General features: G+C 33.5%; 1 protein-coding gene across 1 annotated transcript in view; it reads right to left on the bottom strand.

Annotated features, from left to right (window-relative positions):
* Nucleotides 1-3,444, bottom strand: part of LOC136037685 (peptidyl-alpha-hydroxyglycine alpha-amidating lyase 2-like) — a 39,809-nt gene extending 36,365 nt beyond the window's left edge. Inside the window, exon 1 of the mRNA XM_065720437.1 lies at nucleotides 3,381-3,444. The gene's annotated coding sequence lies outside the window, so the exon portion shown is untranslated. The remainder of the gene's footprint in view (nucleotides 1-3,380) is intronic.
* Nucleotides 3,445-15,165: the final 11,721 nt, after the last annotated feature.

Here is a 15,165-nt window from a genome sequence, read left to right as displayed (position 1 = left end):
TGCATATGCAGATGACGTTATTCTTGTTGCCCGGACTCGCCGTGGATTGCTTTCTAATTTTACTATATTAACCAATGAACTATCTAAGATTGGACTGTCAGTTAATGCGTCTAAATGCGAGTTTATTTGTTTTAATAGCCCTTATGCGGTCGCTCCATTCGTTACTGGGACTGCAGTTCTACCATGTACTTCTTTAGTTAGTTGGCTTGGTCTGTGTTTCGGCCCAACACTTTCCGCTACCTGTTCATCCCTAGTGAATCAAGCCGTGAAAAACCTACGCGTCGCTTACGGAAAAATATCCCCAAACAAAAGCCGTTACAACCGTAACGGTTTGTGAATGATTTACAACGCTTATTGCGCCCCTGTGCTTTTGTTTTTATCAGGCATGGCTCATCTGTTTCGTAAGAAAGATCGACATTCTCTACGTACGGCTTATTTCAGATATTGCAAATTCCTCATCCGGCTTCCTAGATGGCACCGAAACAAAAAAATAATTGCTCGATTTGGTTTAGTAGATGTGCCTTCTCGGATTTGGTCTTCCAGTGATGATTTATGTAAAAAGACTGTCAACTTTATTCACGTTTATGACCCTCTGCAGCCTTTTTTCCATATAGATACTGGTTGATTAGTCCATATTGTCTTTTGTTAGTTTGAATTTTGTTTTTCTTCGCTGTTTATCGTATTTGTTTTTGTTTATTTATTTATATTTATTTACAATACTCCGTACTGTGTGTTTTTTATACTTTTCGGGTAATAAAGTTCATTCATTCATTCATAGCTTTTCAGAGAACAGTTAGGAGCTACATTAAACTAAACATGAGCAAAAATTATGTGCAAATAGTTTTAAGCATAAAACGAACATGTACCACTGTTAATAAATAAAGAAAACTCAAAGGGAGCTGGAACTATCAAAAATAGGAAAAGTGTTAAAACCCCTCTTGCCTTCTGAGGGCCAGAACCTCTTTTGGTATTAACCTTTTAGAAGTTATTGCGTCACTTAAAAAATGGAATAAATATTTTTCTTAGTTCTTTAGAGATATTTTGACTATTATGATGGTTTCATTTTATTTTTTGTCCTGTTTTAGAAAAATTAAGCAACATGGTTCACAATAGATGTAGTTTTCAATAAAATTCCAATGACGCAATTGACTTTCGAAGGTTAAGTAACGAGGGGGGAGGGTAGTAGCTCTGCTTTCCTATATAATAATTTATATTAATTTTAAGTTTAATTCATTTTAACTTCCTCTCGTTTTAGGGTTAGTTTGATCATCCATATCAGTATCTGTTAGTCTTTTGATTGAGATGATTATCTATTTTTATTTTTATTTTTTTTGGTTTCATTAATTCATTGATGGTAATTGCTGGTCATTTTTAAGTTTGAATTATTGTAAGATTTTTTCTAATCGTCTTAGGTTATAACTTTTTTGGAGAAAAGTAGTTTTAAATTAAATACAGAAAACTCTCAAATAGTTTATTCAGTTCTTTCAAGGAGGCTGTTTTGTTATTCGCTTGTGGCTTGTTCTCTATTGATAATACCCAAATCCAAAGTGAAGATGGTACAACTGTGCTAATATTTTATATATTTGTATTCTAAAAATAGCTATATCAAAGGCCTCTTAAACATGTTTCATGTGTATTAGCATTTTCAGAATTTTTATTCCATATTTCTATACAAATTTAAATTACTTAAGGAGCCTTTATTTTTTTGTACTTTTGATTTGTTTTTTATTTTATTTTTTTATTTTAGCAACAGCAGGTAGAGATTAAGCTTGAACTCCAGCAGTATTGGGGGAAGGGAGGAGACAAGTGGCTTCATGTCTCACCTTTAGCAGGAATGCGTATAGAGGCAAAAATTTTTGTCTCCAATTCGGCTAAAAGCTTTCAAACTAATAGCCAAAGTGGAGCTTCGTATCTATTCACGGTGAAGTAGAGAGGTAAGCCTAGAGACAGGATAATCAACAAGGTTCTCAAGATTTAGCGTACTTTTAACATCACGGGAACAACCTGTGAGATTGCGTTAAAACTTTCAGGGAGTATTTTGACCAGGCAAGGGGACTCGTAATATCGTATTTGGGGATAGGGATGCGGATTAAGAAAGAAATATGGCTATTATTGGGTCGTTTGAAAAGATCGAAAATTCCTTTAAAAGCCTGAAAGTAAGATTCTAAATCTATAGGGTCAAGGGAGCCCTAATTTACTAAAAAGTTTTGAAAAAAAGCATTTCAATTGAACCAAATTCTTTGGTAAATTTTCTGATCAAGTGTATATTGACAGTAACTAAGACATATCCTCAGAATTCAAATTTAAGCCTGAATCCAAAAATAAAATTCATTTTTTTCGCACATAAAATTTACTCCCAAACCCTAATGATCAAATATATTGCCAGAATTGTATAAATGCAATGGATTCCATATGTCACTATGTTCTTCAACTTTATTTAATGGTACATATAAACGATTGAACATCAGTACATATATACATTTCAGGATGTATATTGATCTTTAGAAGGGATGCATAGTCATTTACGGTGAAAACATAAAGTTGTATCTGGATTCAGGATGAAATTCTAAATCAAAACGTAGGTCTATTTCTGAGATACATCATTGTTCAATTACTCGGAAAATTCACTGATTTTTTTAAGATCGATCTAAAACGTTCAGACCAAACATTTCTGACTGTTCCAGGCCAACAGACAAAAAAAAACTCGTAAAAAGTCATCAGAACAGCTTTAAGGAGAAATTATAACTTCAGGCTATTAAATTTAGTAAAGAGAAAAGCTACAGATCAATTACATAAACCCAACCGCGAATACTTTTCCTTAATAAAAAGAAGATTCAATCAGTGCGCTCAATAGCGTAGGTTACTTATCTGTAGTATTGAACGCTCCCTCCCCCTATTGAATATTACTTGGGTGTGAGCTGTTCTAAAATAAAAATATTTCTTTGGGCAAAAGCCCCTCCCCCCTCTTAATCTTTTGTTCTTTGTATCATTTTCTATAATAACTTTAAATTTTCTATAACGTTTTAAACCCCCTGAAATCAATCATTTTTTAAATTGCCCCCCCCCCCACAAACACACAACTCATTCATGATAGGATTTCCATTTTTAGACGAGGCAGCTCTGAAAGGAAACAATTAAAATTTAAACACTATCTTATTATCTTACCTATTTAGCTGGAATTTCCTCAAACAATAACAAATATAGGTGAAAGCCGTCCAATTTCTCACTGCTGCTCTCTATAATCAAAGCCTTATTAAAAGCCCACTTGAATAATTTGAGCAAAAAACTAAAATGACCAGATGGAAAATTTGAAAGAAACTCCAAAAGTGTAAACCAACTGTAAAATCAACCAACACGATACAGAAACTAGTTTTTTCTACCTTGGTAGTCAAACTATCCGTTAGTTTGAATAGATTAATAAAAAATTTAAGTAGATGGCGAAACTCCCAGTAATGCCTTAATATTTACAATCTCTTTGGATAAAAAAAAATAGAACAGACTAAATTACGGATAATTCATGTAATAAACTGCATAAACAAAATGAGTAATAGTGAACATGATTGAAATAGCGCCATAGCTTATTGAACTACTTTCCATATATGATCGCTCTTGAGAGATTTATGAGTGAAAACAAAACATATATTCATTATCTGTTATGCGAGGATTTAGGAAAGAAATCTGTACTCAAAATTTCCTTACTGTGTATGATGTGCCCGATAACTATTATAGTCATACTGTGATGAGAACTTTTCCTTGATTTCAACGTTATACTACAAAAGCAGAATATTGAAATGGCAAGATATATCTTTAAAGCGATTATATTCACAATTGATCCCAACAATTGCATACGTACACTAGGCCGCCTTTATAACGCTTACTATGGTCCAGATATTATCTTTTTGGCCCCTGTGTGGTATCTTTCCTCCGGTTGAGAAAAAGATCCATTAGTTCAGTATATTTTGATTTTGAAAAGTTTTGAAAAATGTCATTACTATTTAGTATTTTTAATATACTATATAATGGAAGATTTTTATAGCCGTTTTCTTTGCAGTATTAGCAAAATTCCTAACGTTCTAATAGTATCGTTTATTAGTTATATCCATCACTCTTCAAGTTCTCCTAATAAAGATGTTTTATATTGTGTTGAATTGTCTGTATTTCTTACTCTTTTCATGATTATGTTTGTTCTAACTTTTTTTCCAATTATGGTTCGTTTTTTTTTTAGTTCCGTATTTTCCAGTCTGTGTGTTTTGTGTGACCTTTTTCCTTTTTCTCTCTCTCCTCTTTTCTCCTCCTTTCAGAATTTTTATAATTTTTGTTATAGAGGTTTTAAATAAATCATTAATATTACTAATACCATGCAGTAGCACCCAGTTAAGGGAGGGATAGGGTGGAAAGTTACCCTCTAGATCACCAGCCCTTTTAAATTTTGGAAAATGTCTATTTTTGGTACTTTCATTGAGGATCTCTATTTTTGGTATTTTCTTTGAAAAAAAATCCCTCTAGATTTAGGATAATAAATTTGCCCCCTCCCCCCTTCTTTTACATTCTCACGAATTGCAATCACCATCATTATGTCATAAATATTTTTACAGATTCATTTTCACACATAAAAACTGCCAGTTTATTTTATTTTTATTTAGTTTATTAGGTTTATTTAATTTCACATTAAATTTCACCTCTGAGGGGACAATAAATTTTTTCGTGTTGAACAATCTTCCACTCAACAACACAAGAACAGAATATATATCTGGTCATGCAAAATTGGTGGTGTTGTCGAACGAAGGTCAACGGTGTGACTCTTAAGCTCAGCCAGAGTGACTCTTTAGCTCTAAATGGGTACCTGAAAAAATCTGGTGAAGGCAAACAGGGAAGGTGTGCGAAAGTATATGATGGATGGACACCATTCCCCTCCCTAGGGTGCTTCCAGACTGAAGGACCATGAAATAGAGATCAGCACAACCGTCTTAGACATTTGAGTCCAGTGCCGTATCTTCTTTCTCTCTCCTCTCTTACCAAACGTGTTTCTACAATGTAACCTAGCATTACTCGGAAATTTTGCCAAATTTTAGATATAATAAACCCTTGTGAACATCAAACTTTTGATATTCAACTCAAAAAACTTTCGTTTTTGATACATTTTGTAACTTCTTTTATTTATCCTATTTATTCTAAGAAAAATGTTTTTTATTATTAAAGAACCCTATTGCAGAGATTACATTGGCTTCAACCACGCAAAAGAACAGAAGTCGTGCAGGATTTCTATTCATATCAACAGTAATATTCATTTCTGTCTACCTTAAATTCTGAAGTAAAAATACTGTTAAGGACTCATTCAACAAAACTAATTTTCATCAAACATTTTTCCCAAAATTTTATTTAGAATCTAAAATTTTAATTCTGAAAAAAATTAAAATGTGGAACGTAATCTACTAATTTATGGTTATTAATATACAACTTATCAACAAGAAATCTGAGGCTATGGGACCAGTAGGCGACCCCACCCAATATTCTGGGTAGGCCTTGGTATCGTCTGAAATAAAAGGAAAAAATCAGTTTTAATTAGAAAACAAAAAGCAACATCAAAACCTAAACCGAACAGAAATTATTCTTTACATTAGGAGACGGCACCCTTTTCAACCCCTCACTCATTCCGCTAAAGTTTCAACCCTTTAAGGACGATTGCCCTAACACAGGGGCCGTTGAAACGGAATAAGAAGATTTTTTTAAAGCACTAAAAAAAATTTGATTAACGAGTGAGGAGATATACGGAGGGAATATGCGAAGAGACTACACACTGCCCCTTAGCTTCAGGGGAAAAATTGTTTTTTAATTTAATTTTTTGAAGAGTAGCAGTCCTATTATTGAATTACAGTGTGTGTAAGCAGCTTATAGTAATTTAAAATCAGTTTATAAAAATAAGTATACTTATAGTATAACACAACGTGTCATGGTTCTTTTCAAAGAATAACATATACTTCAAAGGTATTCAAGGATTTTCAGAAGCGTCTATTATCAATCAGGGCCAAATTAGGGTTTTAAGATTGACAGTCGCCAAGCTTCTGATTTTTTTTTCTTTTTCTTTTTTTTTAGCTCCAAGTTTGCAGAAAAATCTGAATGTATAGCGACAATTATTTTTCGTGGATTTAAATAATATACTACCTGAATTATGAAATCGTTCAATAATTTTGACTCACTGTTGCAGATCAAAACTAGTAATCACAAATCACCATAAACTCTAAGAAACCCGAAATAAAAGAAAAACAATGGAATTATGAATATTTTTAACATTCAATCTCATTTAGGTTATTCATTATAATCATAATTAGATAAAACACAGTCATGATGAAAAAATAAATGCATAAAAAACAAAAAGCCAGAAAACGGAAAGCTCCTTGTAAAACGATCTAACAACATGGCGCATGCTGATTTTATTTTTGCCAGTAAAACTTTCTCAAATTTCAGAAGAACTATACAGAAGAGCCTGTAAAGCCAAAATACGAACCGATAAGCGATTACCAAAGGGCTAGAAAGCGACGGCAGGTAGCTGGCAACATAGGAAACTCAATTAGGTGTCTGAGAAAACAGACTGAATTCCAGTTAGCAGGGTTGCCAACTTCCATACTTTTCGCGTGAAATGACCTTTTTTTTTACCTCAGAGGGGATGTGAAAGAGTGAAAATCATTTTTTTTGGGTCTTAGTTTTCACTCACTTTGAACGTCATTAGTTGACAACTTCATCAGAAGCATAATGAACCCAAGTGACAGGGTTACCAGCTTGCATACTTTTCGTTTTAAAATCACTATTTTATACCTCAGAGTTGATGCGTAAGCAGCGGTAACCCAGCGCATGCGAATTTTTCGACTTGAACTCTTTTTGAGCAAAAATCACTCTTTTTTGTTTCACCTTAATTTGCATTCTTTTAGGACGTCAGAACCTGACAACCCTGCCAGTTTTTGCTACCCAGCCAAGCCATAAGGTTGATTGTAACAGCCTAAATAAAGACATTAGTTGTACTTTGTTTGTATATTTTATTTCTGATTTTACTTTGTATTAGTCCAAACATCAAATTAGAGCATTTCCCAGCTCTAATTTTCCCAGATAACTTAGAATAATAAGGGGAAAGAACAAAAGTGCCACGTTCAGTGTGAAAAACACCTTCTTTTTGAATTTTTACTTATTGAAGACTTATAAATTAGTTTATATTTCCTAAGATTTCATAAAAGAATTTGAAAAATAACTTTTTCGTATCTTGAAAGAAATCTTAAAAAAAATCCTTGCCTCCCTTTACAATTTTGTGAATTACCAGCGCAAATTCTTTTTCTTAAGCTATCAAATGTTTTATAGAGTCCATTAGCCCAAAAGCATTTCATAATAAACTTGAGTTTAGTTTCAAGACAAAATAATATACCCATAGTCAGAAAATTTTCGTTTAGATAGAAATAGGTAAGAGATTTGGTTAATGTCTAAATTTAATAACTAAAGATCAAGATCCATTTCAATTCTATTAATCCTACCAATGAATTTCAAGTTGTGTCAAGGTCTATAATAATAACTCCCTTGTATCAAAGAAAGCCCTGTATCAAATAATTCCTCACAGAAAACTGTGAGTAAAGAAGGGCATTTGTCCGTACCAATCGAAAGAATCTAATAATACTTTCTAGTTTATATAGAAACAGCAAAATAATCTAAGTCAGTCTAAAGTACATAAAGTTCTTTTGGAATCATTTTCTAGTTTTAGATATTCCTGGAAATTTCTTTTTCAAAGATCTTGCAATATTAATAACAAGGCAAACATGAATGACATCCGTAGTGATTCCCAATAATAATCAACATGGAAACTGCATCCTGCTTGATGAAATGACAGAAAAAAATTGAAAAAAAAAATGGCAAAAAAGGAAAAGATAAAATATCGGGGACCATTTCAAAAGCTTGCAAAAAAATAGGAAGGCTCGAAGGGACATCATCCGGGCACATACTGGGAGTAAACGGAGATTGTCTTTTAGGAATTGAAACTATGACGGCTTGTCATTGGCTTTCAAATTCATCCTTCAGTAATCTTTCCGATAAATATCATGAAACTAATATCCTTTGAACGTGACAAATACACAATAAGTTCTCCCGGAAAAGGGGTGGCAGCCCTTTGAGGAATATTTTGAAGAAAGTAAGACAAGTTAAAAAAAAATGTGAAGACGTAGATAACTTCGAAGACCACACTGCCTTTCCATGACGATAATATAACAGTTCAAAATAGGGATGAAACATTCTAATCGACAGTGAAACAAATAAAAATTTCTAACTGAATATTTCGGACACATATTACAGTGTCCATCATCGAGTCTCTCTCTCTGTATCTCTCTCTCTCTCTCTCTGTTTCCGAATGCCGGTTTTTAAAAAGAAAATGCGAATAGGAGAACAGTTGATGATTTCTTTTCTATGTAAAAATTTAAAAGGATGTCAGAGTAGCTTGAAAGGTCTCAGAATTATATGAAACCATAGATGGGCTATTTTGAACCAGTAGGAACAGCCCAGAAGTACGATTTGATTGGCAGGCAAGAGATTTTCTTGCTGGAAAAAGCAATCTAGATAGGTGACGAGTTTGGATTTTTTTTTCTAAGAGCCATAGTTAAAAAAAAAGATCATATTTATGAGCACATTTCAAGAGGATAAATTATATTATTTTCCTTCAGGAGTTGTCATTTTGTGTTTAGTATAGCATATATTCTAGGCTGCCAAATTGACACATTTTGTGTCAAAATGACACAATTTGATGTTGCGTGACACAATGACACATTTGGTCGAAATGATGACACAATCGACGCAAATGACACATTTTTCGATAAAAAATGACACAATCGACGAAAATGACACATTTTTCAAAAAAATGACACAATTTTGTCATCCAAGTCTTGTTTTTTAAATGGTAATAAAAGAAAAGTAAAATTTCTGTTTTCTACCTCCAGAAAAGTTACAAATTAACGGAGGGGAATAGAACTACCTAACGGTGGCAGTAGTACACAAACAGTGCGGAATACAGGACAGATGCCATCACCATATTTAAAATTTAAACCACGAGAAGAAAACAGCCATAGGAGGAAATTTCAAATCAAAACACACGTTGAATATCTTAACTTAATTGGCTGCTTGATTGAGTGTGTGATGTAGCCAACTGGTACGTACTTAATAGTAAAAAGTAAACAGCGTGAATTTTACCAAAGCTGTATGCATAAACAGCAACTCATATTTTTAAGAGTACAGGAGGGGTATCACACCTCGGACAAGATTACACATTTCAAGAGAAGTTTTCCCTTCAGAATAATCCATCTGGCTTAAAAAGGCACCAACAAATATGACATAAATACTAGATTGAAGCTAGTTGAATGGCTTGCATATTGAGTAAATAAATATAGCTTCAAAATTTCTAATTGAACATACTTCTATTTTCAAACAAGATTACTTCATTCTAACCTTACCTTGTTTTACTTAAAAATGATGAAAAAGGTCAACAAGATCAATTGCTTGAATTTGGAGTTCCAGAGTAGTGACACTCGCATTCACAAACTCCTTTCCAGCTCATGGGCAACCATGAAGTCTATTATGAAGTCTTTCGTCAAAGCTGACATCTTAGAGAATGATGATGCTTTTGTCATACCCATGATCTCAGGCTGTTTCAAGGAAATCTCCGAGATATCTTTTGGTCCAAATACCGAAATACACGTGCTGAAATACAAGGATGTGATACCCTCGAATGATCTCAAACAGTTTAGGTTGAACTTCCTTGTAGAAGTTATCAAACAAATGAGGATATTAATAGGTCATTCTGATCCCACTTTAAAAGCTCTGGCTTGTTTAGACCCAATGACTGCTTTGAGCGGAAAAGTTGACACTCTAGTGGGACTGACTGGTCGGTTCAGCACTTGAACCTAGTGGGACTTGGGAAACATGAAGGTGAAGTGGAAAGTCAAGGAATGTAATAGAGACTCAGTGGATGTCGATGAGTGAGCACAGGGATGAGATTATCAGAACCATGGGAACTGAAATGTGTCCTTCGATCTTTTTGAAGACGTTATTGAATATGAAAGATGCTCAAGGCAAGCCACAGTTCAAAGAGCTGTCCCTTTTCATTCTAAATTTGTGTGCTCTTCCGCATTCCAGTGCAGCTGCAGAACGTCAATTTTCAGTTCTATCAAATATAAAAACGAAACTCAGGAACAGTCCACTTCTCAACACGATAGACTCCCTGATGCATGCAAAGTTTATTTGATGCATGTTTTACTGCTGATGATGAACACTGTATATGTGTTCGAAATATCCAGTTAAATAATTTTATATCTATTCACTGTCTATAAAAAGGTATCATCCCTATTTTGAACTGTTATACTATCTCAGGAACCGTGCACGACTGGAAAATTCCTTTCGATATGCGGAAGAATTTTATGGCCTGGTAAAAGGCGAAAGAAGAAGAGACCAATAAGCCCTAGACATATCCAGGGTCGAAAATACTTGAAGTTCTGGGGAGAGGGGTTTGGGTGTGAGAGGTACGCTGATTGATGCAGATCAGGGTATCAATCTGTCATCAATTCAGCATTTCAAAAATTATTTTATTTTTCATAACTTTTAATAATGGTACGAAAAATTAACTCAATTTTGTACTTTTCATCTATTGAAATTCTACAAACAGTTTATTCTGAATAATTTCTTTTTCAATGATTGGAATTAATTTGAAAGTCGTATCTGATCATATTTTATTATACAAAATGTTTTTCGATTACAATTTTTACAATAAAATTTAAAAACCTCATACTTAGAGTGGATTTTCTTAATCTATTGCTTTAAACTAGGAAAAACTGGAAACATTTCCGAGTGCCGGTTTTTAAAAAGAAAACGCGATTAGGAGAACAGTTGATGATTTTTTTGTCTATGTCAGAGTAACTTGAAAGGTCTCAGAATTATATGAAACCATTGATTCGCTATTTTTAACTAGTAGGAAGTGTCCAGAAGTACTATTTGATAGGCAGGAAAGGCTAGAGATTTTCCTGCTGGAAAAAGTTATCTAGATAGGTCACGAGTTTAATTTTTTTTTTATTAGAGCCAAAGTCTTGAAAAATTATACGATTGACATCATATTTATGAGCATATTTGAAGAGATAATTACATTATCTTCCCCTCAGGAGTGGTCATTGTGTTTTTAGTATATATGGCACATAAAAAATTATAAAAGATGACAAATAACTCTGAACAGATACAGGAAAAGCACGGAACAAGAAAGTGTAAAAATCACACTGAATTGCAAATGAAAATGTTGCACAATGAAATTTGCGATTAGAAGATAAAGCAAAAGTAAATGCAATGAAAAACGTGTTAGTTTAGCTTGTTCGAATTTGTGAAGGATAAATAGGAAAGAAGAATTCATTGTTACCACTTGACAAGTGCAAATTACGCAATGAAATCTTCAGTTAGAACAGCAGCAGCAGTGGAAATGACAACAAGTCCAAAGTGAAAAAATCTTAAATCTTATAAAAAAAAATCTTGTAATCTTATAAACAGATTTTTCTTTGATGCACAGACAGGAAAGGGTAATTGAATCCATGCCAGAATTTCCTATTTGAATTGAAATTGATGATTTGACACTTCATGGCTTAAAGCCAAGGAATTGCGTGATGATTATATTATTATGTAATTAGAAATTCAAATATATACAAACCTGCCGCTTGCTAAGGTCAGGGGGTCCGGGTGAACCTTTTGCCCCCAGCACTATATATTTTGCAACAGTGACATCACAACAGAAGATTCTGCCATCAGGATCCAGCGTTTACCCACCCAGAAAATGGCCCTCCCTGTTTTTTTCCCCCCACAAGTAAATACACCCCACAGAAAATACTCTTTTGTTGAAAATCTCCCCACGGAAAATACTCTTTTGTTGAAAATTTCCCCACGAAAATACTCTTTTGTTGAAAATCTCCCCCCGGAAAACACACATCCTCCCAAAAATTTGTCCCCCTCCCATGGCTGGCTGATCTCCGATCACTTTCGACTTATAAAAAAAAGACTAGAACTCTTTGTTTCTGGTCTAATGAGCATCATCCAAAATATCTGTGACCCTTACGCAGAGGTGTGGATGATGAAGGGGCAGTCCCCCTTTGCAAATATTGCGGTTTAATGTCACTCTTTACTTTCATAATAGCAGCTTAGACTAGAAATATTCCCAGAAATTATAAAGGAATAAATATCAATTTCATGTTTATGGTCCGTTTTTTAATTTTTTTTTGGCACTTTAGGAAGGTGTTAGGAACTACTGGGTTAATGCTAATGAAATATACCTAAATACTTAAAAATATAATACTTTAGAAACAAATTTGGGCAATATATTTTCATATTAGGGGGTAATGAAGATAAGGTACGGCGGGTCTACATGCCTAATGCATTAGCCACAATTATTCTGCATATAATTAGGTAAGAATTAATGGACCAATTATACCCCTCCCCCCTAATTTGCAAATATATGACCTGAATTTATTTTTAAAGCATTGATATTTTTAATTAAAATATACCTTCAATGTAGTCTTCCATCGATCCGAAGCTAGTTGTCTGGTATAAAACCGTGAGAATCGGTTACTTGATTTATCTTCATGATACAATTCTCGAGTGTGTACTAGCTAACCGAAATGTGTACTAGTACCTAATCTTCTTCCCAGCTTTTTCACACAGAACGTTTTTTTTTATGGGGGCAAGGGCACTGCTTCTTGTGTCATTTTTAATTTCAAGCTAGTGATCTTCATTCTAAAATACATCTTTTAGATTTTCATTGATTTTACTTGCCTGGTTGTCAAAACTCCCCAGACAAAATTGACTCAATTTGGTTATTTTTCACTTTTAGTTACTACAATAATTCTACTTTAATTCATTCTGCTCGTTGAAGTCAATCGTTATATATTTTCACGACCCCAATTTTCTTAGCTCAAATATAATTAGCCCAATTTAATTAGCTCAATTTCCGTTTTATCTACGGAAATTTGTCCAATCTGGAAGTTGAATTACTTAACTGCATGTATGTGAGGTTAGGTTATAAGGTTATAAGAAAGGAGTGTCAGCCTTCGAGTCCCGGCTCCTTCTAATATCAATTTTTTTGATAATTTCACTTTAAGTTCCTACAAAAACTCTACTTAAATTCATTTTGCTCGTTGAGTCAATTATTATATATATTCTCAACCTCAAATTCAATTTCCGTCTTATCTACAAAAATTTGTCTTACACTTTAGGAAGGTGTTATACACTACGAGGTTATTCATAATGAAATATAACTTAATACCTAAAAAACTTTTAGGTATTAATTATGTATCATTATGGTTAACCTAACTTCACCTTTTGAGTGTCTTTCGGATACTACAAAAGTGCGCAATAAAGTGCCGAATCTGCCACTGCCTAAAATAGTACTATTTAAGTACTGCAGTTTCCAAATAGTACTAATAAAGTACTGAATCTGCCACTGCCTGAAATTCAACGCTTGATCAACATTTCCATTATTAGCGCAGTTCAATTCAACACTAATAAAACATACGAAGGAACATTCGAAACAAAATTGATTTTAGGATTGTAATCATATAAAATTATCAAATTAAGTGACATTTGAATTCAGTATTAACTTCAAGGGGGGAGAGGGAGAAGACATATAAGAAAGGAGTGTCGGCCCTGGAGTCCTGGCTCCTTCTAATATGAAATTTATGATAATCAAATTCAATATTTTACCGGTTTTGATACACCTATCTAATAATTTTTAGAATATAATTTTTGGAAGTAGTTTGATTCTTTCTCGCAACTCTACTTTTTAAAACAATAAAAAACTTTATCATAAAGAGCGGGGCGTCGAAGAGGAAAAGCCCCTTTCATATACAGAGTAATTTCTGTTCGTTTTAAGTTTTAATGTTGCTCCTTACTTTAATTTCAAAAAACTTGTTTTTTTTTTATTTAATAAAACATACGAAGGAAGATTCGAATTTCAATTGGTTGCAGGATGTAATAACATAAAGTAAGCAAATTAAGTGACATTTGAGTTTCGTTTTAGCTTTAAGGGGAGGGAGGAAGAGGAGGGTTGGCCCTTGAGTCCTGGCTCCTTCCAATACCAAATTTTCTGATAATCGAATACTTTACGGGTTTGGATTGACATATCTGATAATCTTGGCTCCCAAACCTGGTACAATAGCAGCAAAATTCTTATTTCATCCCTTATTTACGTTTTTAGAACTAAGCGCAATTTCAAACTTTTGGTAACTTTAGATATGGCACCACAAATTGTCATTTTTAGTGTAGTATTGGCACTTTAGGAAGGTGTTATACACTACCAAAATGTAGACAATAAGATAATGTAGACGTCAAAGTTTCAACACCACTCGATTTTACTTTTAAGTGCTCTTTTCAACTAAAATTCTACAAAAAAGTACGCTTGACTGATCAACAGTTTTGAATTTTGCCTTAAAACTTCAGTGCGATGAGGCCTATGCACTATTTCTAACGGTGGAAATTGAGGGTGGAAGGACGCCATTAGGACGCCAAGTGTTTTTTATTTTGACTAGGTTTTTAGAGACACCTTTTTTTTTTTATCCTGTCTAGTTGTTTTTTTTTTATCCTGTCTAGTTGTTTTTTTTTTATCCTGTCTAGGTTTTGAAAAACTACTTTTTGAGTTGAAAGACAACTAGCAATTTTATTGGAAAAGGCAATTTTTCAATTCGAAAAGAACGGGTGAATCAACCAAATGTGCATAGTGCAAAAGTCCACTGTGTTGGAATATGGCACTTTATGATGGTATTATCAAGTTAAATTTATAAAAAGTGATTAGGTACAAAAATTAGCTTCTAAATGAGCCCTCAAACAGCTCTTGTTGCAGTAACCGGTATATGCCCAGTTAATTACCTATAGAGAAAGATACTTATTAAGAAAAAAATTCTTTCTTAATAATATGCAGAATAATTGTATCTAACACATTTTGTATAAAGCCCCAATATGCTTTATCACCACTGCCCCTAATATTAGGACATAGCCCGAATTAAATAATATTTCTATATATTCTTCTAATGGAGCTTTCTTGTTTCAACCCGTGTGGCTGTTAATTGAATCAACTGTGACGAACAAGATCGTGAAAACGAGAGACGGGTGACAGAACGCATTAGA

This window comes from Artemia franciscana, chromosome 17 (assembly GCF_032884065.1).
Source record: "Artemia franciscana chromosome 17, ASM3288406v1, whole genome shotgun sequence".
NCBI classification, from domain to species: Eukaryota; Metazoa; Arthropoda; class Branchiopoda; order Anostraca; family Artemiidae; genus Artemia; species Artemia franciscana.
Note: the sequence above shows the minus strand (reverse complement) of the source record. Positions and strands in the feature narration are given on the sequence as shown.